The sequence below is a fragment of the Rattus norvegicus genome, chromosome 1 (genome assembly GCF_036323735.1).
Source record: "Rattus norvegicus strain BN/NHsdMcwi chromosome 1, GRCr8, whole genome shotgun sequence".
Lineage (NCBI taxonomy): Eukaryota > Metazoa > Chordata > Mammalia > Rodentia > Muridae > Rattus > Rattus norvegicus.
Genome location: NC_086019.1, coordinates 83,984,656 through 84,012,316, shown reverse-complemented (window position 1 = coordinate 84,012,316; position 27,661 = coordinate 83,984,656). Strand labels below are relative to the sequence as shown.

The window sequence follows — 27,661 nt, the reverse complement described above, 5'->3', positions numbered from 1 at the left end:
CTCATTAAATTCCAAAAAGTTCCAAATTTCTTTTTTTTTATTTCCCTTGACCAAGTTATCATTGATTACAGCATTGTTCACCTTTCAAGTGTATGTGGACTTTCTGTTGTTTTTGTTGTTATTTAGTCAATTGCGATCAGATAGAGTGCAAGGGATTATTTCAAACTGCTTGTATCTGTTGAGACCTGCTTTGTGAGTACTTCTTTAAGTGCTTCTTGGCCATTCAAGGTTCCTCTGTTGTGAATTCTCTCTTTTGTTCTACACCCCATTTTTATTGGGTTGTTTGAGTTTTGGAAATTAGCTTCTTGAGTTGTTTTTATGTTTGATATTAGCTCTCAATCAGCTGTGGTTTTACTGAAGATATTTTTCTCAATCAGTTTATTGCTGCTTTGTCCTATTGACTGTATACTTTGCTTTACATAAGCTTTCTAATTTAATGAGGTTCAATTTATCAGTTCTTGATCTTAGAGCATGAGCTGCTGGAATTATATTTAGTAAATTTTCTACTGTGCCAATGTGTTCAAGGCTCTTTCATAACTAGAATTCCATTCGATTCAGTGTAATTTGTTTTATGTTGAAGTCCTTGATCCTCTTGAACTTGAGCTTTCTACAGTGAGATAAAAATGAGTCTAAATCAACCAAACCCAGATACTTTTGCTGATGCCAAGAAGTACATGCCACCAGGAGACTGATATAGCTGTCTCCTGAGGAGGCTCTGCCAAAGCACGAAATAAACAGAGACTAATATTAGCAGCCAGCCATTGAGCTGAGAATGGGGTCCCATTGAAGGAGTTATGAAAGGATTGAAGGAGCTGAAGGGGCTTGGAATGCCATAAGAACAAAAATACAAACCAACCAGAGCTCCCAGGGAATTAACCACCTACCAAAGAGTACACATGGACAGAGCCATGTCTCCACCTGCATATGTAGCAGAAGATGGCCTTGTTGTGCATCAGTGGGAGATAAAGCTCTTGGTTCTACCAAGGCTGGACCCCCCAGTGTAGGGTAATATCAGGGTGGGGAGGCCGGAAGCAGTGGGAGGTTGAGGGGAGCACCCTCAGAGAAGAATGTGAAGGGGGAAAGGATAGGGGGTTTATAAACAGAAAACCAAAACTGGGAAAGCAGATTACATTTGAAATACAACAAAATAAATATCCAATAGAAGAAAAGAATGGGTCTATTTTTATTTTTCTACATACCAACTGCCAGTTAGACCTGCACCATTCATTGAAGATGCTTTCTTTTTCCCACTGTATATTTTTGGCTTCTTTGTCAAAGGTAAAGTGACCATAAGTGTATTCTTTTAATTCTCGAGCTTCAATTTTGTTTCAATTATCAACTTGTCTCTGCAATAACACCATCAAGTTTTTATGACAGTTGCTCTCCAGTACAACTGGAGGTCAGGGATTGTGATTCACTCAGAGGTCCTTTTTTGTTAATAATTGTTTTTACTATCCTGCTTTTTTTTGTTTATCTACATGAAATTGAGAATCGCTCTTTCCATGTCTTTGAAGAATTGTGTGGGATTTTGATGGGTTTAAACTAAATATGTAGATTGCTTTTGGTAAGGTTGTCATTTTTATAATTTCAATCCGGCCAATCCAGGATCCTGTGTGATCTCTCCATTTTCTGAAGTGTTCTTTGATTTCTTTATTGAGATACTTGAAGTTCTTATCATACATTATACAGATTTTTATACTTTGTATGTGCTTGTCCTAAGTTTTGACGCTATTAGAAGGTGTGGCACTGTGGTAATAGGTGTGGACTTGTTAGGTAATGTGTGTACTTCTGGGTTTGGGCTTTAAGATCCTCATCCTAAATGCATGGAAGCAGTGTTCTGCAAGCAGACTTCAGATGAAGATGTAGAATTTATTTTTTTAATGTAATATATTTTTTATTTTTAAAATACTTTCAACAGATTTTTCTATACATAATTCATTGATTTTTGCTCACATTCACTTCTGATTTCCCTGTATCTCTTTCCTTTTTTTAAATTTATTTAATACTTAATAATAATTCTTTGGTTTCCGGGCAAACATTCCCCTCCCCCCTCCCCATCCTTATGGGTGTTCCCCTCCCAACCCTCCCCCCATTGCCGCGCTCCCCCCAACAGTCTTGTTCACTGGGGGTTCAGTCTTAGCAGGACCCAGGGCTTCCCCTTCCACTGGTGCTCTTACTAGGATATTCATTGCTACCTATGAGGTCAGAGTCCAGGGTCAGTCCATGTATAGTCTAGGGTAGTGGCTTAGTCCCTGGGAGCTCTGGTTGCTTGGCATTGTTGTACATATGGGGTCTCGAGCCCCTTCAAGCTCTTCCAGTTCTTTCTCTGATTCCTTCAACGGGGGTCCTATTCTCAGTTCAGTGGTTTGCTGCTGGCATTCGCCTCTGTATATGCTGTATTCTGGCTGTGTCTCTCAGGAGCGATCTACATCCGGCTCCTGTCGGTCTGCACTTCTTTGCTTCATCCATCTTGTCTAATTGGGTGGCTGTATATGTGTGGGCCACATGTGGGGCAGGCTCTGAATGGGTGTTCCTTCAGTCTCTGTTTTAATCTTTGCCTCTCTCTTCCCTGCCAAGGGTATTCTGGTTCCCCTTTTAGAGAAGGAGTGAAGCATTCACATTTTGATCATCCGTCTTGAGTTTCATTTGTTCTAGGCATCTAGGGTAATTCAAGCATTTGGGCTAATAGCCACTTATCAGTGAGTGCATACCATGTATGTCTTTCTGTGATTGGGTTAGCTCACTCAGGATGATATTTTGCAGTTCCAACCATTTGCCTATGAATTTCATAAAGCTGTTGTTTTTGATAGCTGAGTAATATTCCATTGTGTAGATGTACCATATTTTCTGTATCCATTCCTCTGTTGAAGGGCATCTGGGTTCTTTCCAGCTTCTGGCTATTATAAATAAGGCTGCGATGAACATAGTGGAGCATGTATCTTTTTTATATGTTGGGGAATCTTTTGGGTATATGCCCAAGAGAGGTATAGCTGGATCCTCAGGCAGTTCAATGTCCAATTTTCTGAGGAACCTGCAGACTGATTTCCAGAATGGTTGTACCAGTCTGCAATCCCACCAACAATGGAGGAGTGTTCCTCTTTCACCGCATCCTGGCAAGCATCTGCTGTCACCTGAGTTTTTGATCGTAGCCATTCTCACTGGTGTGAGGTGAAATCTCAGGGTTGTTTTGATTTGCATTTCCCTTATGACTAAAGATGTTGAACATTTCTTTAGGTGTTTCTCAGCCATTCGGCATTCCTCAACTGTGAATTCTTTGTTTAGCTCTGAACCCCATTTTTAATAGGGTTATTTGTCTCCCTGCGGTCTAACTTCTTGATTTCTTTGTATATTTTGGATATAAGGCCTCTATCTGTTGTAGGATTGGTAAAGATCTTTTCCCAATCTGTTGGTTGCCGATTTGTCCTAAGCACAGTGTCCTTTGCCTTACAGAAGCTTTGCAGTTTTATGAGATCCCATTTGTCGATTCTTGATCTTAGAGCATAAGCCATTGGTGTTTTGTTCAGGAAATTTTTTCCAGTGCCCATGTGTTCCAGATGCTTCCCTAGTTTTTCTTCTATTAGTTTGAGTGTATCAGGTTTGATGTGGAGGTCCTTGATCCACTTGGACTTAAGCTTTGTACACGGTAATAATCATGGATCAATCTGCATTCTTCTACATGTTGACCTCCTGTTGAACCAGCACCATTTGCTGAAAATGCTATCTTTTTTCCATTGAATGGTTTCAGCACCTTTGTCAAAAATCAGGTGCCCATAGGTGTGTGGGTTCATTTCTGGGTCTTCAATTCTATTCCATTGGTCTATCTGTCTGTCTCTATACCAATACCATGCAGTTTTTATCACTATTGCCCTGTAATACTGCTTGAGTTCAGGGATAGTGATTCCCCCTGAAGTCCTTTTATTGTTGAGGATAGTTTTAGCTATCCTGGGTTTTTTGTTATTCCAGATGAATTTGCAAATTGTTCTGTCTAACTCTTTGAAGAATTGGATTGGTATTTTGATGGGGATTGCATTGAATCTGTAGATTGCTTTTGGTAAAATGGCCATTTTTACCATATTAATCCTGCCAATCGATGAGCATGGGAGATCTTTCCAACTTCTGAGGTCTTCTTCAATTTCTTTCTTCAGTGTCTTGAAGTTCTTATTGTACATATCTTTTACTTGCATGGTTAAAGTCACACCGAGGTACTTTATATTATTTGGGACTATTATGAAGGGTGTCATTTCCCTAATTTCTTTCTCGGCTTGTTTCTCTTTTGTATAGAGGAAGGATACTGATTTATTTGAATTAATTTTATACTCAGCCACTTTGCTGAATTTGTCTATCAGCTTTAGTAGTTCTCTGGTGGAACTTTAGGGATCACTTAAATAAACTGTCATATCATCTGGAAATAGTGATATTTTGACTTCTTCTTTTCCGATCTGTATCCCCTTGACCTCCTTTGTTGTCTGATTGCTCTGGCTAGAACTTCAAGAACTATATTGAATAAGTAGGGAGAGAGTGGGCAGCCTTGTCTAGTCCCTGATTTTAGTGGGATTGCTTCAAGTTTCTCTCCATTTAGTTTAATGTTAGCAACTGGTTTGCTGTATATGGCTTTTACTATGTTTAGGTATGGGCCTTGAATTCCTATTCTTTCCAGGACTTTTATCATGAAGGTGTGTTGAATTTTGTCAAATGCTTTCTCAGCATCTAATGAAATGATCATTGGTTTTGTTCTTTCAGTTTGTTTATATAGTGGATCACGTTGATGGTTTTCCGTATATTAAACCATCCCTGCATGCCTGGATGAAGCCTACTTGATCATGGTGGATGATTGTTTTGATGTGCTCTTGGATTCGGTTTGCCAGAATTTTATTGAGTATTTTTGCATCGATATTCATAAGGGAAATTGGTCTGAAGTTCTCTTTCTTTGTTGGGTCTTTGTGTGGTTTAGGTATAAGAGTAATTGTAGCTTCATAGAAGGAATTCGGGAGTGATCCATCTGTTTCAATTTTGTGGAATAGTTTGAATAATATTGGTATGAGGTCTTCTATGAAGGTTTGATAGAATTCTGCACTAAACCCGTCTGTACCTGGGCTCTTTTTGGTTGGAAGACCGTTAATGACTGCTTCTATTTCCTTAGGAGTTATGGGGTTGTTTAACTGATTAATCTGTTTCTGATTTAACTTCGGTACCTGGTATTTGTCTAGGAAATTGTCCATTTCCTGTAGATTTTCAAGTTTTGTTGAATATAGGCTTTTATAGTAAGATCTGATGATTTTTTTGAATTTCCTCTGAATCTGTAGTTATGTCTCCTTTTTTATTTCTGATTTTGTTAATTTGGACACACTCTCTGTGTCCTCTCGTTAGTCTGACTAAGGGTTTATCTATCTTGTTGATTTTCTCAAAGAACCAACTTTTGGTTCTGTTGATTCTTTCTATGGTCCTTTTTGTTTCTACTTGGTTGATTTCAGCTCTGAGTTTGATTATTTCCTGCCTTCTACTCCTCCTGCGTGTATTTGCTTCTTTTTGCTCTAGAGCTTTTAGGTGTGCTGTCAAGCTGCTGACATATGCTCTTTCATGTTTCTTTCTGCAGGCACACAGCACTATGAGTTTTCCTCTTAGCACAGCTTTCATTGCGTCCCATAAGTTTGGGTATGTTGTACCTTCATTTTCATTAAATTCTAAAAAGTTTTTAATTTCTTTCTTTATTTCTTCCTTGACTAGGTTATCACTGAGTAGAGCATTGTTCAATTTCCACGTATATGTGGGCATTCTTCCCTTATTGTTATTGAAGACCAGTTTTAGACCGTGGTGGTCTGATAACACGCATGGGATCATTTCTATCTTTCTGTACCTGTTGAGGCCCGTTTTTGACCAACTATATGGTCAATTTTGGAGAAAGTACCATGAGGAGCTGAGAAGAAGGTATATCCTTTTGCTTTAGTATAGAATGTTCTATAAATATCCGTTAAGTCCATTTGGCTCATGACTTCTCTTAGTCTGTCTACGTCTCTGTTTAATTTCTGTTTCCATGATCTGTCCATTGATGAGAGTGGGGTGTTGAAATCTCCCACTATTATTGTGTGAGGTGCAATGTGTGTTTTGAGCTTTAGTAAGGTTTCTTTTACGTATGTAGGTGCCCTTGTATTTGTGGCATAGCTATTTAGGATTGAGAGTTCATCTTTGTGGATTTTTCCTTTGATGAATATGAAGTGTCATTCCTTATCTTTTTTGATGACTTTTAATTGAAAATTGATTTTATTTGATATTAGAATGGCTACTCCAGCTTGCTTCTTCTGACCATTTGCTTGGAAAGTTGTTTTCTAGCCTTTCACTCTGAGATAGTGTCTGTCTTTGTCTCTGTGGTGTGTTTCCTGTAGGCAGCAATATGCAGGGTCCTCGTTGCGTATCCAGTTTTTTAATCTATGTCTTTTTATTGGGGAGTTGAGGCCATTGATGTTGAGAGATATTAAGGAATAGTGATTATTGCTTCCTGTTATATTCATATTTGGACGTGAGGTTATGTTTGTGTGCTTTTCTTCTCTTTGTTTGGTTGCCAAGACGATTACTTTCTTGCTTCTTCTGGGGTATAGCTTGCCTCCTTATGTTGGGCTTTACCCTTTATTATCCTTTGTAGTGCTGGATTTGTAGAAAGATATTGTGTAAATTTGGTTTTGTCATGGAATATCTTGGTTTCTCTATCTATGGTAATTGAGAGTTTTGCAGGATACAGTAACCTGGGCTGGCATTTGTGTTCTCTTATGGTCTGTATGACATCTGTCCAGGATCTTCTGGCCTTCATAGTTTCTGGTGAAAAGTCTGATGTGATTCTGATAGGTCTGCCTTTACATGTTACTTGACCTTTTTCCCTTACTGCTTTTAATATTCTTTCTTTATTTTGTGCGTTTGGTGTTTTGACTATTATGTGACGGGAGGTGTTTCTTTTCTGTTCCAATCTATTTGGAGTTCTGTAGGCTTCTTGTATGCCTATGGGTATCTCTTTTTTTAGGTTAGGGAAGTTTTCTTCTATGATTTTGTTGAAGATATTTACTGGTCCTTTGAGCTGGGAGTCTTCACTCTCTTCTATACCTATTATCCTTATGTTTGATCTTCTCATTGAGTCCTGGATTTCCTGTATGTTTTGGACCAGAAGCTTTTTATGCTTTACATTATCTTTGACAGTTGAGTCAATGATTTCTATGGAATCTTCTGCTCCCGAGATTCTCTCTTCCATCTCTTGTATTCTGTTGGTGAAGCTTGCATCTACAGCTCCTTGTCTCTTCTTTTGATTTTCTATATCCAGGGTTGTTTCCATGTGTTCTTTCTTGATTGCTTCTATTTCAATTTTTAATTCCTTCAACTGTTTGATTGTGTTTTTTCAGGGATTTTTGTGTCTCCTCTCTATGGGTTTCAACTTGTTTATTTATGTTTTCCTGGAATTCTTTCAGGCATTTTTGCGTCCTCTCTGTAGGCTTCTACTTGTTCTCTAAGGGAATTCCTCACGTCTTTCTTGAAGTCCTCCAGCATCATGATCAAATATGATTTTGAAACTAGATCTTGCTTTTCTAGTGTGTTTGGATATTCCATGTTTATTTTGGTGGGAGAATTGGGCTCCGATGATGCCATGTAGTCTTGGTTTCTGTTGCTTGGGTTCCTGTGCTTGCCTCTCGCCATCAGATTATCTCTAGTGTTACTTTGTTCTGCTATTTCTGACAGTGGCTAGACTGTCCTATAAGCCTGTGTGCCAGGAGTGCTGTAGACCTGTTTTCCTGTTTTCTTTCAGCCAGTTATCGGGACAGAGTGTTCTGCTTTCGGGCGTGTAGTTTTTCCTCTCTACAGGTCTTCAGCTGTTCCTGTCGGCCTGTGTCTTGAGTTCACCAGGCAGGTCACTTGCAGCAGAAAAGTTGGTCTTACCTGTGGTCCCGAGGCTCAAGTTTGCTCTCGGGGTGCTGCCCACGAGCTCTCTTCGATGGCAGCAACCAGGAAGATATGCGCCGCCCTTTCCGGTAGCCTCCGTGCACCAGGGTTCCAGATGGCGCTTGGTGTTCTCCTCCGGCGTCCGAGATGTGTGTGCAGAGTGCAGTCTCCTCTAGTTTCCCAGGCGTGTCTGCCTCTCTGAAGGTTTAGCTCTCCCTCCCACGGGATTTGGGTGCAGAGAACTGTTTATCCTGTCTGTTTCCTTCAGGTTCCAGCGGTGTCTCAGGCACAGGGGTCCTGCCGCTCCTGGGCCCTCCCCTACGGGAACCCAGAGGCCTTATACAGTTTCCTCTTGGGCCAGGGATGTGGGCAGGGGTGGGCAGTGTTGGTGGTCTCCTCCACTCTGCAGCCTCAGGAGTGCCCACCTGACCAGTCGGTGAGGTCTCTCTCCCACGGGGTTTGGGAGCAGAGAGCTGCTCAAGATGTAGAATTCTTAGCTCCTCCTGTAACATGACCCCTTGGTTGATATCATGTTCTCACCTAACGAAATGGCCTAAACCTCTACACCTGAAAATCCAGCCCAAATTAAATGTAGTCATTTTTTAAAGTGTTGTCTTGTTCATGATCTATTCACAGCTGTAAAACATTAGTGAAGACACAGATCCTTTTCATGTTTTGTTTGAGACATCCTAAGATATTTTAACTTATTTGTGATTACTATGAAGAGTGCTGTTTGCCTACTTTCTTTCTCACCCGATTTATCATTTGTATAGAGGAAGGCTACTGATATGTTTGCATTCATTTTATGTCCACTCACTTGGCTGAATTTGCTTATCAGCTGTAGAAATTCTATGGTTGAATGTTTGGAGTCGCTTTTGTATAACAGCATATCATCTGTAAATAGGGATATCTGTTTTTCGTATTTGCCAACTTGATCTTTTTCTTGTCTTATTGTTCTAGCTAGAAATTTGAGTACCATACTGAAAAGATACAGGAAGAATTGGCCTCCTTCCCTTGTCCCTCACTTTAAAGAAATTGCTTCAAGTATCTCTCCATTTAATTTGATACTGGCTGTTTGTTTTCTGTATATTCCATTTATTATGTTTAGGTATGGGCCTTGAATTACTAATCTCTCCATTCAACATTAATACGTGTTGCATTTTGTCAAATGCTTTTCACAATCTAATAGGATTGTCATGGGAATGGATTACATTAATGGATTTTTGTATACTGAAGCAAACTTGCATCCATGCCATGAAGCCTATATGATTGTAAATGATAGTTTTTATGTATTCTTGGATTGGGTTTGCTAGAATTGCATTATTTTTGTATCAATTTTCATAAGTGAATCTGGTCAGAAGCTCTCTTTATTGGGTCTTTGCGTGGTTTAGGTATCAGAGTAATTGTGGCTTCAGAGAATTAGTTATGTAATGTTCCTCCTGTTTCTATTTTATGGAACAGTTTGAGCAGTATTGGTATTAACTGTTCTTAGAAAGTCTGGTAGAATTCTGCTTTGAAACCATCTGGCAATGGAGTTTTTTTCTGATTGGGAGGCATTTGACATTTCTTCTATATCCATTGTGGATATGGGCCAGTTTACATAGTTTACTTGCACTTGCTTTAACTTTGGTATGTGGTATCTACTAGAAAATCAACTATTTCATCTATATTTTACAGTTTTTTCGAGTATGGGCTTTTGTATTAGAATATGATGATTTTTTTTGAATTTCCTCAGTTTCTGTCCTTTTCCTGTCTGATCTTGTAATTTTTAATTGGTTATTTTATTTATTGATATTTCAAATGTTAATTTCCGTCCTAACAACCCCCTTCAACTAGCCTGCTAACTCTTTCTCCTTCTCTGGTAGTGCTCACCAACTGGCCCACCCACACTCTTGCATCAGGGCCCTAGCATCCCTGTATCCTAGGTCACCAAGCCTTCTCAGTACCAAGTGGCTCTCTTCCTTGTGATTCCAGATAAGCCAATCCTCTTCTACATATCCAGCCATGTTTCTCACTATGTAAAAAGTTAGTTTTGTCCTAACTTCTCCATTGGGGTCCCTGGGCTCATTCCTATGTTTGGCTGTGTACATCTGCATATATATATATATATATATATATATATATATATATATATATATATATATATATATATATATATATATATATTGGTCCAGCTCTGGCATAACCAGGGCTATTCTAGGCTCCTGTCAATAAGCACATTTTGACATCAGCGATAGTGTCTGGGTTTGTTGTCAGTTGATGGAAGAGATCCCTAGGTAGGGTAGTCTCTGAATGCCTTTTTCCTTCAATTTCTGCTCTATTCTTTGTCTGTGCATTTTCTTTTGACAGGAGCAATTCTGTATTAATAAAATTGATGTGGGTTGGTGTGTCCTCAATCCTCAACTGAAGGCCATGCATATCTACTGGAAATGGTCTCTACAGGTTCACTATCGCATTTGTTGGGTATTTCAGGTAAAGTACACCCTTTTGTATCCTGGGAACCTCTTGGGTCCCTGGTATCTGGGACTTTATAGTAGCTAGCCTCAGTTCCCATTCCCTACCTCTACATACCTACTTTCAAATTACTAACCCTCAGTACTTCTTCCCCATCTTCTCCCATATCTGAACTGCCCCCTTTTAATCTCCCCTTCCTTTCACATTCCATGATCCCATTCTCCCTCTACTTCCCAGAAATTATTCTCTTCCCCCTACTGACTAGTACAGTAGCATCCATACTTTGATGTGATCTTCTTTTTTCCTGGGTTTCCTGTGATCTGTGAGTTACATTGTAGGTATTCTGAGCTTCTTTTTGGCTATTATCCACTTACCAGTGAGAACATACCATGGGTGCTCTTTTGTGATTGGGGTACCGAACTAAGGATAATATTTTCAACTTCTTTCAGTTTGCCTGCAAATTTCATGAAATCATTGTCTTTATTAAAAGAGAGGTATTGCTTAGTGTAAATGTACCATATTTTATCTATCTATTTCTCTTTTGAGAGACATCTGAGTTCTTTCCATCTTCTGGCTATTAAAAGTAAGGCTGTTATGCACACTGTGGAGCATGTGTCCTTGTTATATGTTGAAGCTTCTATTGGGTATATACTAGGAATAGTATATCTGGGTCCCCAGATGGCTCTATGTCCAATTTTCTGACGAACTGCCAGACCTATTTCAAGAGTAATTATGTGAGCTTTCAATTCCACAGGCAATGGAGAAATGTTCCCCTTTATCCACATCCTCACCAATGTCTGTCACTTGAAGTTTGATCTTAGCCTATCTGACTAATATGAGATGGAATCTCAGGGTTGTTTTGATATGCATTTCCCTGATGACTAAGTGTGTTGAACATTTCTGTAAGTTCTCAGCCATTTGAAATTCCTCAATTAAAAAGTCTCTGTTAATTCTGTACCCCATTTTAAATATGGTTATTTGATTCTCTGGAGCCTAACTTCTTGAATTCTTTGTATAATTTGGATTTTAGCCCTCTATTGGATTTAGGGGTGATAAACACCTTTTCTCAATCTCTGGCTTGCTCTTTTGCCTTATTTACATTGTCTTTTGCCTTTCAGAAGCTTTTCAATTTTATGAGGTTCCATTTGTCAATTCTTGATTTAAAGCATGAGGCATTGATAGTATGTTCAGAAAATTTTCCCCTATGCCAGTGATAGGGGAAAATTCTAATAGATTTATTGTATCTGGCATTTTGTAGAGGTTCTTCATCCACTTGGACTTGAGCATTTTACAAGGAAATTGGAATAGTTAAATTCGGATTCTTCTACATGTTGACTGCCAGTTGCATCAGCACCATTTTTTGAAAATGCTATCTTTTTCCACTGGATGAATTTGGCTCCTATGTCAAAGATCAAGGGACCATAGGTTTGTGGGTTCATTTCTGGGTCTTCAGTTGTATTTCATTGCTCTGTCTGTCTGTCTCTTTAGCAATACCATATGGGTTTTTATCACTGTTGCTCTGTAGTATAACTTGAGGTCAGCTATGGTGAATCTCCCAGAAGTTTTCTTAGTGTTGAGAAAAGTATTTTACATACTTTTTTTTGGTTATTCCAGATTAAGTTGAAAATTTCTCTTTCTTTCTCCTCTTAGAATTTAGTTGGAATTTTGATGGGAAATGCATTGAATCTGTAGATTTCTTTAGGTAAGATGACCATTTTTACTGTGATAATCCTTCTATGAGCATGGAAGAACTTTCCATATTTTGAGATCTTCGATTTCTTTCTTCAGAGAATCTAATTTCTTTTCATACAGGCATTTTTCTGTTTTTTTTTCTTTTTCTTTTTTGGCTAGCATCACACCTAGATATTTCATATTAATTTTGACTATTGTAAAGAATGTCACTTCCCCAATTTCTTTCTCTGTCCATTTTCCCTTTGAGTAGAGGGAAGCTACTGATTTGAGTTAATTTTATTTTCCATCCACTTGACTGCAGTTGTTTATCAAATTGAGGATTTTTCTCAAGGATTTTTTGGGTGATTTTGTATACTATTTTATGATGAACAAAGTGTCATATCTTGACTTCCTTTTTTCCAATATGTATCCCTTTGATCTGCTTTTATTGACTAATTCCTCTAGATAGAAATTCAAGTAGTATATTGAGTAGATCATAGGAGAGTGGGCAGGCTCACCTTATCCTTGATTTTAGTCGCATTGCTTAAAGTTACTCTCCATTTAGTTTGATGTTAGCTATTCCTGGCTGTATAATTGTATTTAGGTATGGATCACGAATTCCTATTTTTTACAATATTTTTAGCACAAAGGGGTGTTGTATTTTTTTCAAAGGCTTTTTCAGCATCTAATGAGATGACCAGTTCTTTCTTTTTCTTTGAGTTTGTTTATATAATAGATTACATTGAAGGATTCTTGTATATTGAGCCATCCCTGCATCCCTGGCATAAAGCCTACATGTTCGCGGTAAATGATCATTATGATAAATTCATGAATTTCATTAGCAAGAATTTTAGTGATATTTCTTCATCAGTATTCAGGATGGAAATTGGTCTGAAGGCTCTTTCTTTGTTGGGTCTTTGTGAACTTTAGGTATTAGTGTAAATGTGACCTCATTGCATTTATTAGGTAGTATTCCTTCTGTTTCTATTTTATGTAATACATTGAAAAATATTGATATTATATCTTCTTTGAAGGTCTGATAGAACTCTGCACTAAAACAATCTGGTACTGATAATTTTTTGGTTCAGCGACTTTTAATGATTGCTTCTATTTCCTTAGGAAATAATTTAGATTGTTTATCTGCTCCTGATTAACTTTGATATCTGTCTAGAAAAGCATTCCTTTCATCCAGATTTTTCAGTTTTGTTGAGTATAGACTTTTGTAGTAGAATCTGATTATTTTTATTTATCTCAATGTACTAGCTGTTGGTTTTGTTGATACTTTGTACAGTTCTTTTGTTTCTACTAGGTTGAATTTACCTCTGAGTTTGTTATTTCTTGCCATCTACTTCTACTGCATGTATTTGTTCCTTTTCGTTCTAGAGATTTCAGGTGTGCTGTCAAGCTGTTAGAATATGCTTTCTCCAGTTTTTTTTGTATGCCCTCAGAGCTATCTTCAATAGCACTTATATAAACTCAATTATCCACCACCAAAATCAAAGCTTTCTGACAGACTTAGAACTTTTCTTGATGTTGATTTTTTATCCTTTTTCGACTGTACGCACACATTATATGGGAACATGAAACTTGCTATGGTTTTAACCCATTCTGTAGCCTACATCTACACATGACTAATGTGTTTCATTGGACTATAGATGCATTTTGACTTAGCAAGTTTCTACTACTCCATTATTGGCATGGGTTTCTGAGTGGGATGAGTCTTATTCAGAAAATCCTTCCGGTGCCTCTATACTACTTTTTCCCTCAACACTTTCTTAGATTTTGAGTCTGCTGTTGAGGTTTGTGATCCAGGTGGGATTGATTCGTGTGTGTGTGTGTGTGTGTGTGTGTGTGTGTGTGTGTGTCTGTGTGTGTGTGTGTGTGTCTGTGTCTGTGTCTGTGTCTGTGTCTCTCTCTGTCTGTTTGTGTCTGTTGGTGTCTCTAGGTTTGCACACTCACTCTTCTACATATAGCATTCCAGTTTCCCAAGAACCATTTACTGAAGCTCATGCTTTTCAAATGTATACTTTGGTCATTCTGTCAAACATAAGGAGCCTATAGTTTTGTGTCTTGCTTTTTTTTCCATTAATTTCTATGTCTGTTTTTATAACAGTGCATTGTTGTTTTAATTACTATATCTCTGTAGTATATCTTGAAATAAGGTACTTTTTCCGAGTTTGGTTTGATTATCTGAAAGATTTTTTGCTTGCATATGAATTTATTATTGAATTTATTTTTGGAAATTTTATACATGTATAAATTACATTCTGACTACTGAAACCCTTCATCCTCACTAATCTCCCTATGCCTTTATAAATCCCCTTTCCATATAGTTCTCTTTTAAAACCTTCATATCTCTATTTGTGATCCAGTATTATAACCATTATTAGGATCATCTGTGAGACTGTGGGTTGAAGCACTCATTCAAACATAGTAGGAGCATCAGTTGGTATACAACTGAAGACCATGACTTTCTATCACCCAAAATCTTTCAGTATCTAGCACTTCATCAGGGAATAGTGATGTTTCATGAGTCTCCTCCCCAACCTATGATTCACTCTTGATGAATGCCAAGTCTTGTGCACACCCATTCCCAGCAGCTTCAGATGATTTTACTCGCTACATTTATTTGCCATGTTCAGAAGACAGCATTATACAGCACTTCTCTTTTAACTCCTACATTTGCTCCACTCTCTCCTGCAATAATCTCTGAGCATTAGAGTGTTGTTGTATAAAGTACCCATTTAGAAATTAGCATTTAGCAAGTCTTAATGAATTTTATGATTTTTTTTATTAATTCTGTGGATAATGACATTAAAATTTTTATTGGGATTTTGCTGGATCTGTACATTGGCTTTGGTAGGATGGCAGCTTTTTTAACATTAATTTTCCTAGTCTTTGAACAGAAGAAAATATTTCATGGCTTACTATATGCCTCACCATGTTGAGGTTTTTGTTCTGGAGGATACATCACCATTTTCTTGAATTCATTACCTTTCTATTGCTGTGATAAAAGATAATGACCAAGGCAACATATAGAAGAAATGCTTTGGGGCTTATGGCTTTAGAGAGATAATGGTATATCATAACTATGGTTGGAAGCATGACACCATTCGAGTGTGCACAGTATTGGAGCAACATTTGAGATCTCAGACATTAATTCATAACCAGGAAACTGAGAGATCACTCAAAATGGTGCCAGTCTTTTAGAACCTTAAATCTCACTTCTAGTGAAAAATTTTCTCCAGCAAGTTCGCAGCTTCTAATCTTCCCAAGCCATCCACCAAATGGGCACCTGATATTCAAATGCCTTAAACCTGTACAGGACATCTCTTTAAAGCAAGTACACTGTGTTATGTTTATTCGGGGATACTTTCTTGAGGCATCTGTAAATAGATTTATGTCTCTGTTTTGTTTCTCCATTTGTCATTGGTAGATAGAAAATCTATTAATGTTTATATGTTAATTAATTTTATATTTCGTGACTGTGATAAAAGGCTTTATCAGATCCAAATGTTTTCTGGAAAACTCTAAACTCTTATCAATAGAATTCTATCATCAAAAAGTAAAGGTACTTTGATATGTAAATAATTCCATTACATATTGCATATTGATATTGCATATTATCCACTACCCATTACATATTTCATATTTATGCTTATATTTATATTTATAATATACATCTCTCTTTCTCTCTCCCTCTCTCTCTCTCTCTCTCTCTCTCTCTCTCTCTGTGTTTATAATATGGTAGTACATGAATGACTATGTAGGCAGATAGAGACATAAGGAAAACTTCTACCATGTGGATTTAAGTCGTCACATTAGCTGCAAACAACTTTTCCTCTTGAGCCATTTCACTACCCTTTGAGGTGTTCATAAATTTGGTTAGAAAGCATTTTTCAATTTACTTTTCAATGGGATATTTTGTATATTTACATTTCAAATGTTATCCCCTTTCCTAGTTTCCATTCTGCAAAATCTCTATTTCACTCCTCCTATCCCAGCTTCAATGAGGGTGCTCCCCACCCACTTACCAACTCCCACTTCACTGCCCTGGCATTTCCCTACACTGGGGCATCCGGGCTTCAGAGGATCAAGAGCCTGTCACCCCTTTGATGCCAGAATTGTTTTTGGTGGTTTTGGTGTCTCTATATGGGATGGATCCCTAGGTGTGGCAGTCTTCGGATGGCCTTTCAGTCAGTTTCTGTTCCATACATTGTCCCTGTGTTTCTTTAGACAAAAGCAATTCTAGGTTAAAAATTTGGAGATGAGTAGGTTGCCACAGCTTCCAACCAGTTTCCTTGCCTAACCTCTGAATATGGTCAATACAGGTTCTCCCTCCCCTTCATTGGGCATTTCAGCTAATCTCATCCCCACTGTGTCCTGGGAGCCTCTTGATTTTCTGGCACCTGGGACTTTTTGGTGGCTACCCACAGTTTCCCATCTCCATTGATATACACCTCTGTCCAACTTACTGACCTTCTGTATATAATCCACATCTCCTCTCATACCTGATTGTGCCCCCATTTCCCCTGCCCCTCCTGTCTTCATTCCAGGTCTTTCCTACCACCTGCCTCCTGTGAGTATTTTGTTCCTCCTTCTTAAAAAGGCTGCAGCATCCACACTTTGGTCTTTCTTTTTCTTGAGGTTCATATGGTCTATCAATTGTAACTTAGCTATTCTGAACTATTTGTCTAATATCCACTTTTCGGTGAATACATACTATGTGTGTTCTTTTGTGATTGGTTTGCCTCATTCAGGAATATTTTGTCTAGTTCCATCTGTTTGCCTAGAAATTTAATGAAGTCATTGTTTTCATTAGCTGAGTAGTACTCCATTGTGTAAATGTACCACACTTCCGGTATTCACCCTCTGTTCAAGGACATCTGGTTTCTTTCAGCCTCTCTCTATTATAAATAAGGATGATATGCACATAGTGGAGCATGTGTCCTTGTAATATGGGGCATATTTTGGGTATATGCCCCATAGTGGTATAGATCGGTCCTCTGGTAATACTGTGTCCAATTTTCTTTGGAACCACCAGACTGATTTCCAGAGTGTCTGTACCAGCTGTAATCCCACCAACAATAAAGAAGTGTTTCTCTTTCTCCACATTCTTGTTTGCATCTTCTGTCACCTGAGTTTTTCATCTTAGCCATATTGACTGGTGTAAGGTAGACTCTCAGGGGTATTATTTCAGTGAGAAATTTCCCATCCATGTTTATCATAGATTTTGTTCTACCCTTTTCTTTTTTGTTGAATATTTGTCTGATTTTGTATCTAGGTAATGTTTTAGAAAAACACTTTAGTTATGTGCCTTCTTTTCCTTTTTTTATGGAATTGTTTAAGAACCGTGATATTCTCTGAATGAATGTCTGGTAAAATTCACATGGAAATTATGTTAACATTTGAAAACGTTTTGCTTATTATAAGCCTGTCCATATTTTGAGGTTTATTTTGTTTGACTGTATAAGTTTTCTTCCTGCATATATGTGTGTTTGCTTTAAGTGTCAGGTGTCTAGGTTTCAATAATTTATTGTGAGCTTCCAGATGAGTACTGGAAAAGGATTCCTTGTCCTATAGAAGAACAGTGAAACCTTTTAACAGCCAAGATGCTTTCTATCTGTAATGGCTTAAGTGTTTTAAATGTTATAGAAGTTTCAGTTTGGTAGTTTTTGTATATGTACAAACTCATCCATAACTTTTAGTTTTTTAATTTTAGTGGCATGATTTTCAAGGTAAACTCTAAAAAATTTCTGAATTTTATTTCTCCCTTTCATAATGACTCACCTTTAGTTTCTAATTGTATTAATTTTGGTGTTTGTTATTTCTTGTGGTTAGGTTAGGTAAGATTTGATCAATATTGATTATATTTTGAAGGAAAAAAACATGTTTCATCAATTCCCTATATTGGTTTTCTTCTTGCTCCTGTTTCCTTTTATCTAATTTCTAGTGTTGTCACTGTTATCTTTCCACCTAATAAGTTTGGTATTTTTTTTCTTTTTCCAGAATCTGAAAATGAATCATAGCAGTTTCTTTGGTTTCTTAAGGGAGGTACTTTGAGCATTAAATTTCCGTCTTAGGCAATTTTTTTTATTTTATCCCATAGGATAAAATTAGTTTTGTTTCCATCTTTATTTGTTTGTAAGAGTCTTTTTGTTCCTGACTTCTTCAAGGACTCATTTATTATTCAGTTGTGAGTACTTATATCTCTATGAGTTTGTTTGAATTCTGGAATTTCTCTTTTCATTTATTTGTAGTCATTTCATTGTTGTTAGGTAGAATATTAGAAATTATTTTGACTTATGTTGGTTAAGATATTTCTTTTTGTGCTAAAAAAATATCTATTTTAGTGATAGTTCCATGGGCTGTTGAGAAAAATTTGTATTCTGTTCTGTCTAGATATAGTGTTCTATAAATATTTCTTAAGCCTGGGACATCATTTAATTGTGTTTTTTTAAGGGGATAATATTCAGAGTGAGACTACTATTTGTGACTTTATATCTTATATTCTCTGTGTAGAAGTGGGTTGATCTGTTATTAGAATTGCAATGACCCCAGCATGCATTAATCAATACAAAATTATGTTTAACATTTCTCTCCAGATTTTGATTCAAGTCTGTTGTGTAAGGTTAAATCAGCAACATTTGCTTGCATTCTGGTTCTATTTGCCTGGAACACTTTGTTTGATCATGTCATTATAAGGTGCCATCTATCTCTTATGATAACATGCAGCAAATATATACTTCTTACTTTTTAATTTCTTTATTAGATATAATTCTTTACTTACATTTCAAATGGTATTCCCTTCCCGGTTTCCTTTCCATAAGCCAGCATCCCCACTGCCTCTCCCATATAGGTGTTTCCCCCATTCTCCTCCCTTACTGCCCCCCCAACATTCCCCTGCACCAAGGGTTTTGACTTCCAGTGGTGCCCCAACAAGGCTATTCTCTGCTACATATGCAGTTGGAGCCCTGGGTCAGTCCATGTATAGTCTTTCAGTAGTTTTTTAGTCCCTAGAAGCTCTGGTTGGTTGGCATTTCTGTTCTTATGGGGTTGCAAGCACCATCAGCTCTTTCAGTCCTTCCTCTAATTCCACTAAACGGCATGCTCTTCTCAGGTCAGTGATTTGCTGCTAGCATTGATCTCTGCATTGAGTATGCTCTGGATGTGTCTCTCAGGAGAGCTTTATATCCGGCCCCTTTTAGCATGTACTTTTCATCTTCATCAATCTTATCTAGTTTTGGTGGCTGTATCGATATGAGCCACATGTGGGTCAGGCTCTGAATGGCCATTCTTTAGTCACTGCTATAAGTTTTGCTTCCATATCTTCTCCTATGGAAAATTTCCCCCTTTCAAGAAGAATTGGGAGCATCCAAATTTTGGTTATCCTTCTTCTTGAACTTCCTGTGGTCTGTGGATTTCATGTTTGATAATTGAGGATTTTGGGCTAATATCCACTTATCACTGAGTGCATACCAAGTGTGTTTTTCTCTGATTGGGTTACCTCATTCAAGATGATATTTTCTAGTTCATTGCATTTACTTATGAATTTCATGAAGTCATTGTTTTTGATAGCTGAAGTACTCCATTTTGCAGATGTACCATATTTTCTGTATCCATTCCTCTGTTGAAGGACATCTGAGTTCTTTGCAGCTTCTAGCTATCATAAATAAGGTTACTGTGAACTTAGTGGAGCATGTGTCTTTGTTGTATGTTCGAGCTACTTTTAGGTATATACCAAGGAGAGGTATAGCTGGGTCCTCAGGTAATGAATTGTCCAATTTTCTGAGGAACCTCCAGACTGATTTCCAGAGTGGTTGTACCAGTTTGCAATCCCACCAACAATGGAAGAGTGTTCCTCCTTCTCCACATCCACCAGCCTCTGCTGTCATCTGAGTTTTTATGTTAGCCATTCTGACTGTTGTGAGGTAGAATCTCAGGGTTGTTTTGATTTCCATTTCCCTGATGAGTAAGGATGTTGAGCATTTCTTTAGGTGCTTTTCAGCCATTCGATAATTCTCAGCTACAATTTTTGGTTGGTAGTCTTTTAATAACTTCTTCTATTTCTTTAGGAGTTATGGGTTTTTTTAGATGGTTTATCTGTTCCTGACTTAACTTTGGTACCTGGTATCTGTCTAAAAATTTGTTCATTTCCTCCAGATTTTCCAGTTTTGTTGAATATAGGCTTTTGTAATAGGATCTGATGATTTTTTAATGTCCTCAAATTCTGTTGTTATGTCTCCCTTTTCACTTCTGATTTTGTTAATTTGAATACACTCTCTGTGACCTCTGGTTAATCTGGCTAAGGGTTTATCTATCTTGTTGCTTTTGGACTCAATCTATAAGCCTGTGTCTTTTGATAATAGATTTTACATTAATGAAATGTTATCATTGAATGGTGTCTATTTTTTCAGTATATTCATATTTATTTGGATTATAAGAGATAGCAGAAATCCAGTCTCTTAAAAAGTCTTTTGAAAACATAATATGTAGCATGTGCCTTTTCAACATAACTGTGGTACAATAAAAAAAATCCATCTCTCCCCTTTTCTTTTCTTTTTTAAATTGAATATTATTTTATTTGCATCTCGCATGTTATCCTCTTTCACAGTTTCTGGTCCATAAACTCCCTGCCCCTTCCCCCTCCCCTTTGTTCTATGTGGGTTCCCCCCCCACCCATCCACATACTCCTTTCTACCTCCTCACCAAGACGTTCCTCTACACTGGGGGATTCAACCTAGGCAGGGTCAAGGACTTGCCCAGGGGAGCCCAACTAGGCCATCCTCAGCTACATATGCAGGTACGTTCATGGATCTGTCCATGTGTACTCTTTTGGATGGTGGTTTATTCCTTTGGATCTCTGGTTGTTTGGTATACTTGTTCTTATGGGTTTGCAATCCCCTTCAGCTCTTTCAATCCTTTCCATAACTCTTCCATTGTGGATTGTGTCTTGAGTAATCTGAGTTTTGGGCTGATGTCCCCTTATCAGTGAGTGTATACCATGTGTGAGGATTTTTGTGATTTTTGTTACTTCACTCGATATGATATTTTCTAGTTCCATCAATTTTCCTAAGATTTCATGAAGTCATTGTTTTAATAGGTGACTATTATGATTTCTATTAATGCCTTTCATTTTGATTATTTTTTCAAGTTACTGAACCTGGTCTTTTATGTCTTATTCAACTATTGGTCTAGTTTGGTTTTTAGTTTTTCTGATAAAATACTGTTACCAGAAGAAACTGAGGAGCAGAAAGGGCTTATCTGACTTATACTTTCAGGTATAACATCTACCTACTGGTGAAGTTAGGGACAGTATCTCGAGAAGGAACTGAAGTGAAACCTGTTTACAAATCTGCATACTGAATTACTCAGTGTCTCACTCTCAGTTAGTTTTCTCATACAGAACAGGTCCATGTTTATGCTGTGAGCCATACCACCTTAGTGATAAATAAAGACAATCTATCAAATACACAGCCACATGACAATATGATGGAGGCTTAACTGAGACTCTAAGGTGACATGCTGGGGTGTGTCAAGTGGACTGCAGAAACTAACTCCTGCTGTTGTGCTTTTACATATACAAATGTTTTTCTCACATTTAGTTTGTAGAACAGATGTGGTGACCATTAATTCATTTCACATATTTTACAAAATATAGCTTTTTGATTTCTCCTTCAGTTAGGTCAGACAACACTGTTAGGCATAGCACTCTTACTTGTAGTGGTTAACTTTTTAGAGCTTGAAATGAAGATTTCCAGCCTTTCTACCTCTAAAATTGTAGTTGATGATGTTTTAAAGATTTATAATATGACAAGGTGCCTTTTATCTCCACGTGTGTATGTTAATCATGAAGTATACATTACCCACAGTGGGCAGTAGTATATCAGATTGTGTAAAACTGAAATTACAGAAGATAGTTAGTCACAATGTTGGTAGTGGGGACTGAACAAAGATATTCTGTGGGAGCAACAAGTGCTTTAACTACTGAGCTATCTCTCAAGTCTTATCATTTTAAAAATCATACATTCCACTTAATGCTGCCTACATAGTTTTGGATGTATGAATATCAAGTGGAGTTGTACAAACTCTCATAAAGTGAGCTGACTCTATTAAGGAAGTTATCAATCACTAGTAGCTCTAGGTGGCACATCATGACCAATCTCTTGCTTTACAATGGGACTCAGTCTGACTTAAACTTCAGATCATGCACACATTGCCACAACTGCTGAGCTCATATGTCAAACTGCCATGAAGTATCCAGAAAACACTGTTTTAGAAATTCATATACCACCTCTTCCTCTAGAGTATGTCTCATCCCCATTCAAGTTGATACATGAAGCATGGAGAAAAAGGTTTAATATAGAAGCCCTATTTAGTTCTCACCATTCTAAAGTCTCTTATTGTCTGTACATTTAAGAGCTATAGGTCTATAAATTAATCACCGTTCACTACATGGATAAACTTTTCTGATGGTGAATGAGAAATGAAGTAGTCTATAATGAAAACTCATAATGAGGTGGTTTCTGAAGAATTTTTTAAAAAGCTGATTCTTAGAATCAATAGGTTTTAGATATTAGAAGTGGTGTCTTTCAGAAGTAAGTTGGATTAGTATCAAATGTTGGCTCCTCTTTCCCGAATTGTCTGCTGTTAGAATTTCATTTAGAAAAGTAGTAGATCTTCCTACTACATTTGTTTGTTCTTGATTTATTTTCATAAATTTTGTGTTTTTACATATTTTTAATCTTTGTACATTTAAAAAGTAAATAAATCTTGTTCTACTAAAATTGCTAGTATGCACTCTAGTATGCTATATATTCCACAATAAATCTATACCCCACCTTAAACTTTTTTCAAAAAATACAACACACTCAAGCTAATTTGTGTTGCTCAAATGTACATGGATGTGGTGCCATCCATGTAGGCTTGAGAAACCTAAGTGTGGTCCTATACCAAAAGGGTGTGGGAGTCTTTCTCATCAGGCAGTCTTAAACTGCAAATAGATCTTCAATCGGGAGTGGGGTTTTATGACACACACCCCCATCCATCTTGGGATATAATCAGGCTTTATGTTATGCAGCTTTTCAATAGGCAAACATTGATGATATGAGAACATGAACATAACAGCCAATTTATGTTCAGAGGACAATATTCACTGTGGACACCTTTACAGCACTTCACTCCATTCTCTACCTTTTACTTTCTACTTCCTGCTCCATAATATTTCCTGAGTCTTGCATAGGGGATAATAGAAATCACATCAGTGACTGAGAATTCACAATTATTCTGTACATTTTGATCACGTAATAGCCCCTGCATTAACTAATGCCACCTGCAAAAATTAATCTCTAACAAACGTAAACAACAGCACAAATCCATAGATATAAATAGAAATATTTAGAAGGTAGTTTGACAGTATGACCATTTAGTAAAATGACAATAGGAACTCTACTTTGGAACTATGATATCTCCAGCCATGGAGTCATGACCAGGTTTATAGTACCAGGTATGTGTTTAACTCCCCCACCCCAAGTATCAATCCTCAAATACAATCAGACATCATTTAAGTTACTGCATAATAATTTTACTATTATTGCACTACTATGTACATCTAGTTTGGCACATATGTATTGTAGAATGAGAGACAAATGTAGGATAAGAGCATTATGTGCAAAATCAGGGGCTTAAATTTGAAAAGTACGAACTGGAAAAGATACCCCACATAGGGAGTTGCAGACATAGTTATGCTGAGTAGAGTGATTCCGTTGGAATTTCTCTGACTCTTGTCTTCCAAACTGGGCAGTGCCTCATATATTTCTCATAATTAATAGATCAGCCTCTAGTACATATGGTTGTTTATTCTAAAACATGATAAGCATTCTCTCTCTCTCTCTTATACAAACAAACAAATACACACACACACACACAAACACACACACACATGCGTTATTACCCTCAACTGTTGTCATATAGCCTTGATTCATACCTCCATAAAATTTCACCATTAGGTTGCTGCTTTGGTGGAAATCTTTCTTTCCAACACCATATAATGTACCATTTTCCCATCTCTGTCATCACACCTTTCTTTCTTCCTAGTGCACCTCATCATGAAGCATGAGCTAACAGGAATCCCCTCTCAATTACTATATTGGTGTGACAGATTTCTCCAAGCACATACTCCTGTCCTTGTAGCTTAACAGTAAGATATCTTCTCCTGTCATCAGTGATTTATCTGCATGGTGATGATTTTGTTAATGAACCTGATTTTACAACTTCTCTATATGTGTATTTGCCTCAAACATCATGTTTAATTCTATAAATACAGAGTAGTTCAATTTTTCTTAGTGAAGATTTTTGCTCATGCTTTCACAAAAGTGAAGAAAGTCAAGCAGACCCTGTGTTAAGGCTTTATAACTGACAATTTACTTCTCCCTGAACACAGTTGCATATGGATCATGGTTGGAGCACATCCGTGGCTGGCTGTCCATGAGAGTATGGGACAACTTCTTGGTACTGTACTATGAAGACATGAAAAAGGTGAGCATCCACCTTACAATCACCACACAATTAAGAGCTAGACTCTAGCAATGAAAAAGTTTACTGAGAACTGTGATTTTTTTGTTTGTTTTGACTTATTCAAAATTATCTTGTATTAATTAAAACAACTTTTAAATGTGAATGTATTTGATCATATTCACCCTCTCCCAGAGGCGTTCCAGATGATCTATGCCTCCTCATTCACCCAATTTTAAAGTTTTTCCGCAAAACATGTAGTACAAGAACAAGCCTCCCAAATCAAGAAAAGAAAATAAAAAAGAATGCAATATAAAATAATGTGCTGGATATTTGTACATGTGTCACAGGCTAGAAAAATCTGAGAGGAGCGAACTTTAATTAAGAAAATGTCTCCATAAGATCTAGCTCTAGGCAGTTATGCAAGCATTACCATAATCATTGATTGAAGGGGAAGGGCCCAACCCTCACAGGAGCTGTCATCCATGAGTTCTTTAAGAAAATAGGGTATACGTAGTATGGTAAAGGAGGCAGCAAGCAGCATGCTTCTATTGCCTAGGCATCATTTCCAACCACAAGGTTCCTGCACATTTTAACATCTTGTCCTGACATCCTGCAATGATGTATAATAGTGATATGTAAGTTCAAGTGAAATGAGATGTGATAAAAGAAAAACTATCATATAGAAATTAGACCAGTCAAAACAACAAAACTAATAGAATCTAATTAAAAGTACTAGGATCCAAGGTCCACACATTCACTCACTGAGTAATCTCATGTAAACACTAAACTAGACACAATGTTATAGACAGAGAGTATGTGGGACAGACACACCCAAGCTCTGTCCATGCTGCTTCCCTCTCTGATAGTCCATATCTCTTTGTGCTCTCAATTTTCTCTTTCTTTAACAATCTATTATGCCTTTCTTTTGCAGGGTTCCCTGATCTCTGAAAAGAGCGCTTTGATAGAGATGTCCGTTTAGGGTGTCTCACACTACTTAATTATTTATTATTTAATTTATTGCTGTAGGTTTCTATATATGTCCCCATTTGTTGCAAGTGGAAGTTTCTTTGATGATGCTTAAGCAAGGCACTGTTCAATGCATATAGGATAAAATAATGAGGAATCATTTTACTACTTTTTTTTCTTTTTAAGTTCAATATTTTGTTTTACCACACGGCCCTGGGCTATCTAGTCTCAGGTCCATGATCACCCATGTAGTTTACGATATAGACTCCATATCATGGAATGGGAATTAATTCAAATCAGTTATTGGTTTTATATTCCCATAAGCTTTGAGCCACCACTGACCTAACTTATCTCACAAGTAGTACAGCAGTATCGATAGAAGCATTTGTGTCCAGCTTGGTGTTTATATTTCTCTTTGTGAGCAGGCAAAGTTCCTTTCTGTACTAAAGGGACACTAGGATGTAAGGGTGGATGTTCCCTCTAGGGACCAACTTCACATTCATTTATTTGTATAGGTGTTGTCTTTATCAATTTGGGACTTGCTGTCAGTTTGTTGAGAGCAATTTCTAATCTTATCAACAGTCTGTTTTGTTTTGTTTTGTTTTGTTTGTTTCTTTTTTTTTTCGGAGCTGGGGACCGAACCCAGGGCCTTGTGCTTCCTAGGCAAGCGCTCTACCACTGAGCTAAATCCCCAACCCCCCCTTTTTTTTGATGGTGATTTGATGGGATCCATTTAGACATCAGCACAATTAGATGTAACACAATCCTAATACTGGAATTTTTCATTCATTCATTCTTTCTTTGGAACAAGAGATGGCCATTATTTGGTGATTTCACTTTGAACACTTCATATGTGCAGATTTTAGGAAGTTTCCACTGTTTTAGGTTTCAATTCTACCTCTCAAATGTCTCTTAATTTTACCTGTCTTTCCCCGTACTCCCTTTCAAACCCCCTCTCCCTTCCCCTTTCCCACTTGATTCCTAAATCCTAGCTCTTGAACACGCTTTCATAGTTTGTTCTGTATATTTAATTTTTGAATTATTATGTGCTCAGGGAACTTTTTTCCTGGTTCAATCTGCTTGGTGGTCTGTATGCTTCATGAATGTTGATAGGCATCTCTTTCTTCAGGTTAGTACTTTTTCTATTATTTTGTTAAAAATATTTGCCGTGCCTTTGACTTGACTTTCCTTTTCTTCTTCTATTTATATTATTCATAGATCTGGTCTTTTCATTGTAGTGACCAAGATTTTGTGGATATTATGTGCCAGGAGTTTAATATTTTATCATTTATAACATTAAAAGTAATATTCATATTAATACTTAATTTATTTATTTTTTCTTTAATATTTTCTTCAACGTATTCCTTTCTTCTATAATGTCTTCAATACCTAAAGTTCTCTATTCTATCTATTGTAGTTATTGGGGAAACTTGCCTCTGTGATACTGGTTTGAGTTCCAAAAATTTCCTTTTTGAGATTTCTTTCAATTTGGATTTCATGCATTGATTCTCTTTCTACTCGGGGGAAGTCAGTTCAACTCGTTTTTTTTCCTCCTGTTTATTTGTGGTTTATAGATTTCTTTAAGGGAGATATTAATTTCCTTTTAAAAGATCACTATCATATTTATAATTTGTTTTAAAGATTTTTTTCCTTTTGCCTCAACTATGGTGAAATATTCAGGATGTGCTGTTACACTTGCTGGCCTCTTGGGGATATATATTGTCCTGGTTGTTATTGTTTTTTCACTGGAATTTAGGCTTTATACTGGCTGGTTTTGTGTATTAATTTGAAACAAGCTGGAATTATAACAAATTTTAATGACTCCCTTAAGGAAATGCCTCCATGAGATCCAGCTGTAAGGTAATTATCAATCCGTGATTATTGTGGGTGGACCCCTGTGCGTGGTACCAATCCTGGGCTGGTACTCATGGTTTCTGTAAGAAACCAAGCTGAACAAGCCAGGGGAAGCAAGCCTGTAAGTAACATCCTTCCATGGCCTCTGTATCAGCTCCTGCTTCTTGACCTGCAGGAGTTCCACTCCTGACTTCCTTTGGTAATGAAATACAAATTGAATATACACTTCTCTCCCAAATTCACTCCTTGGTCATGATTTTGTGCAGGAATAGACACTGTGACT

At 37.3% G+C, this 27,661-nt stretch overlaps 1 pseudogene; it reads left to right on the top strand.

Moving 5' to 3' along the window:
* Positions 1 to 27,661, top strand: part of Sult2a1-ps1 (sulfotransferase family 2A member 1, pseudogene 1) — a 128,264-nt pseudogene that overhangs the window by 27,211 nt on the left and 73,392 nt on the right.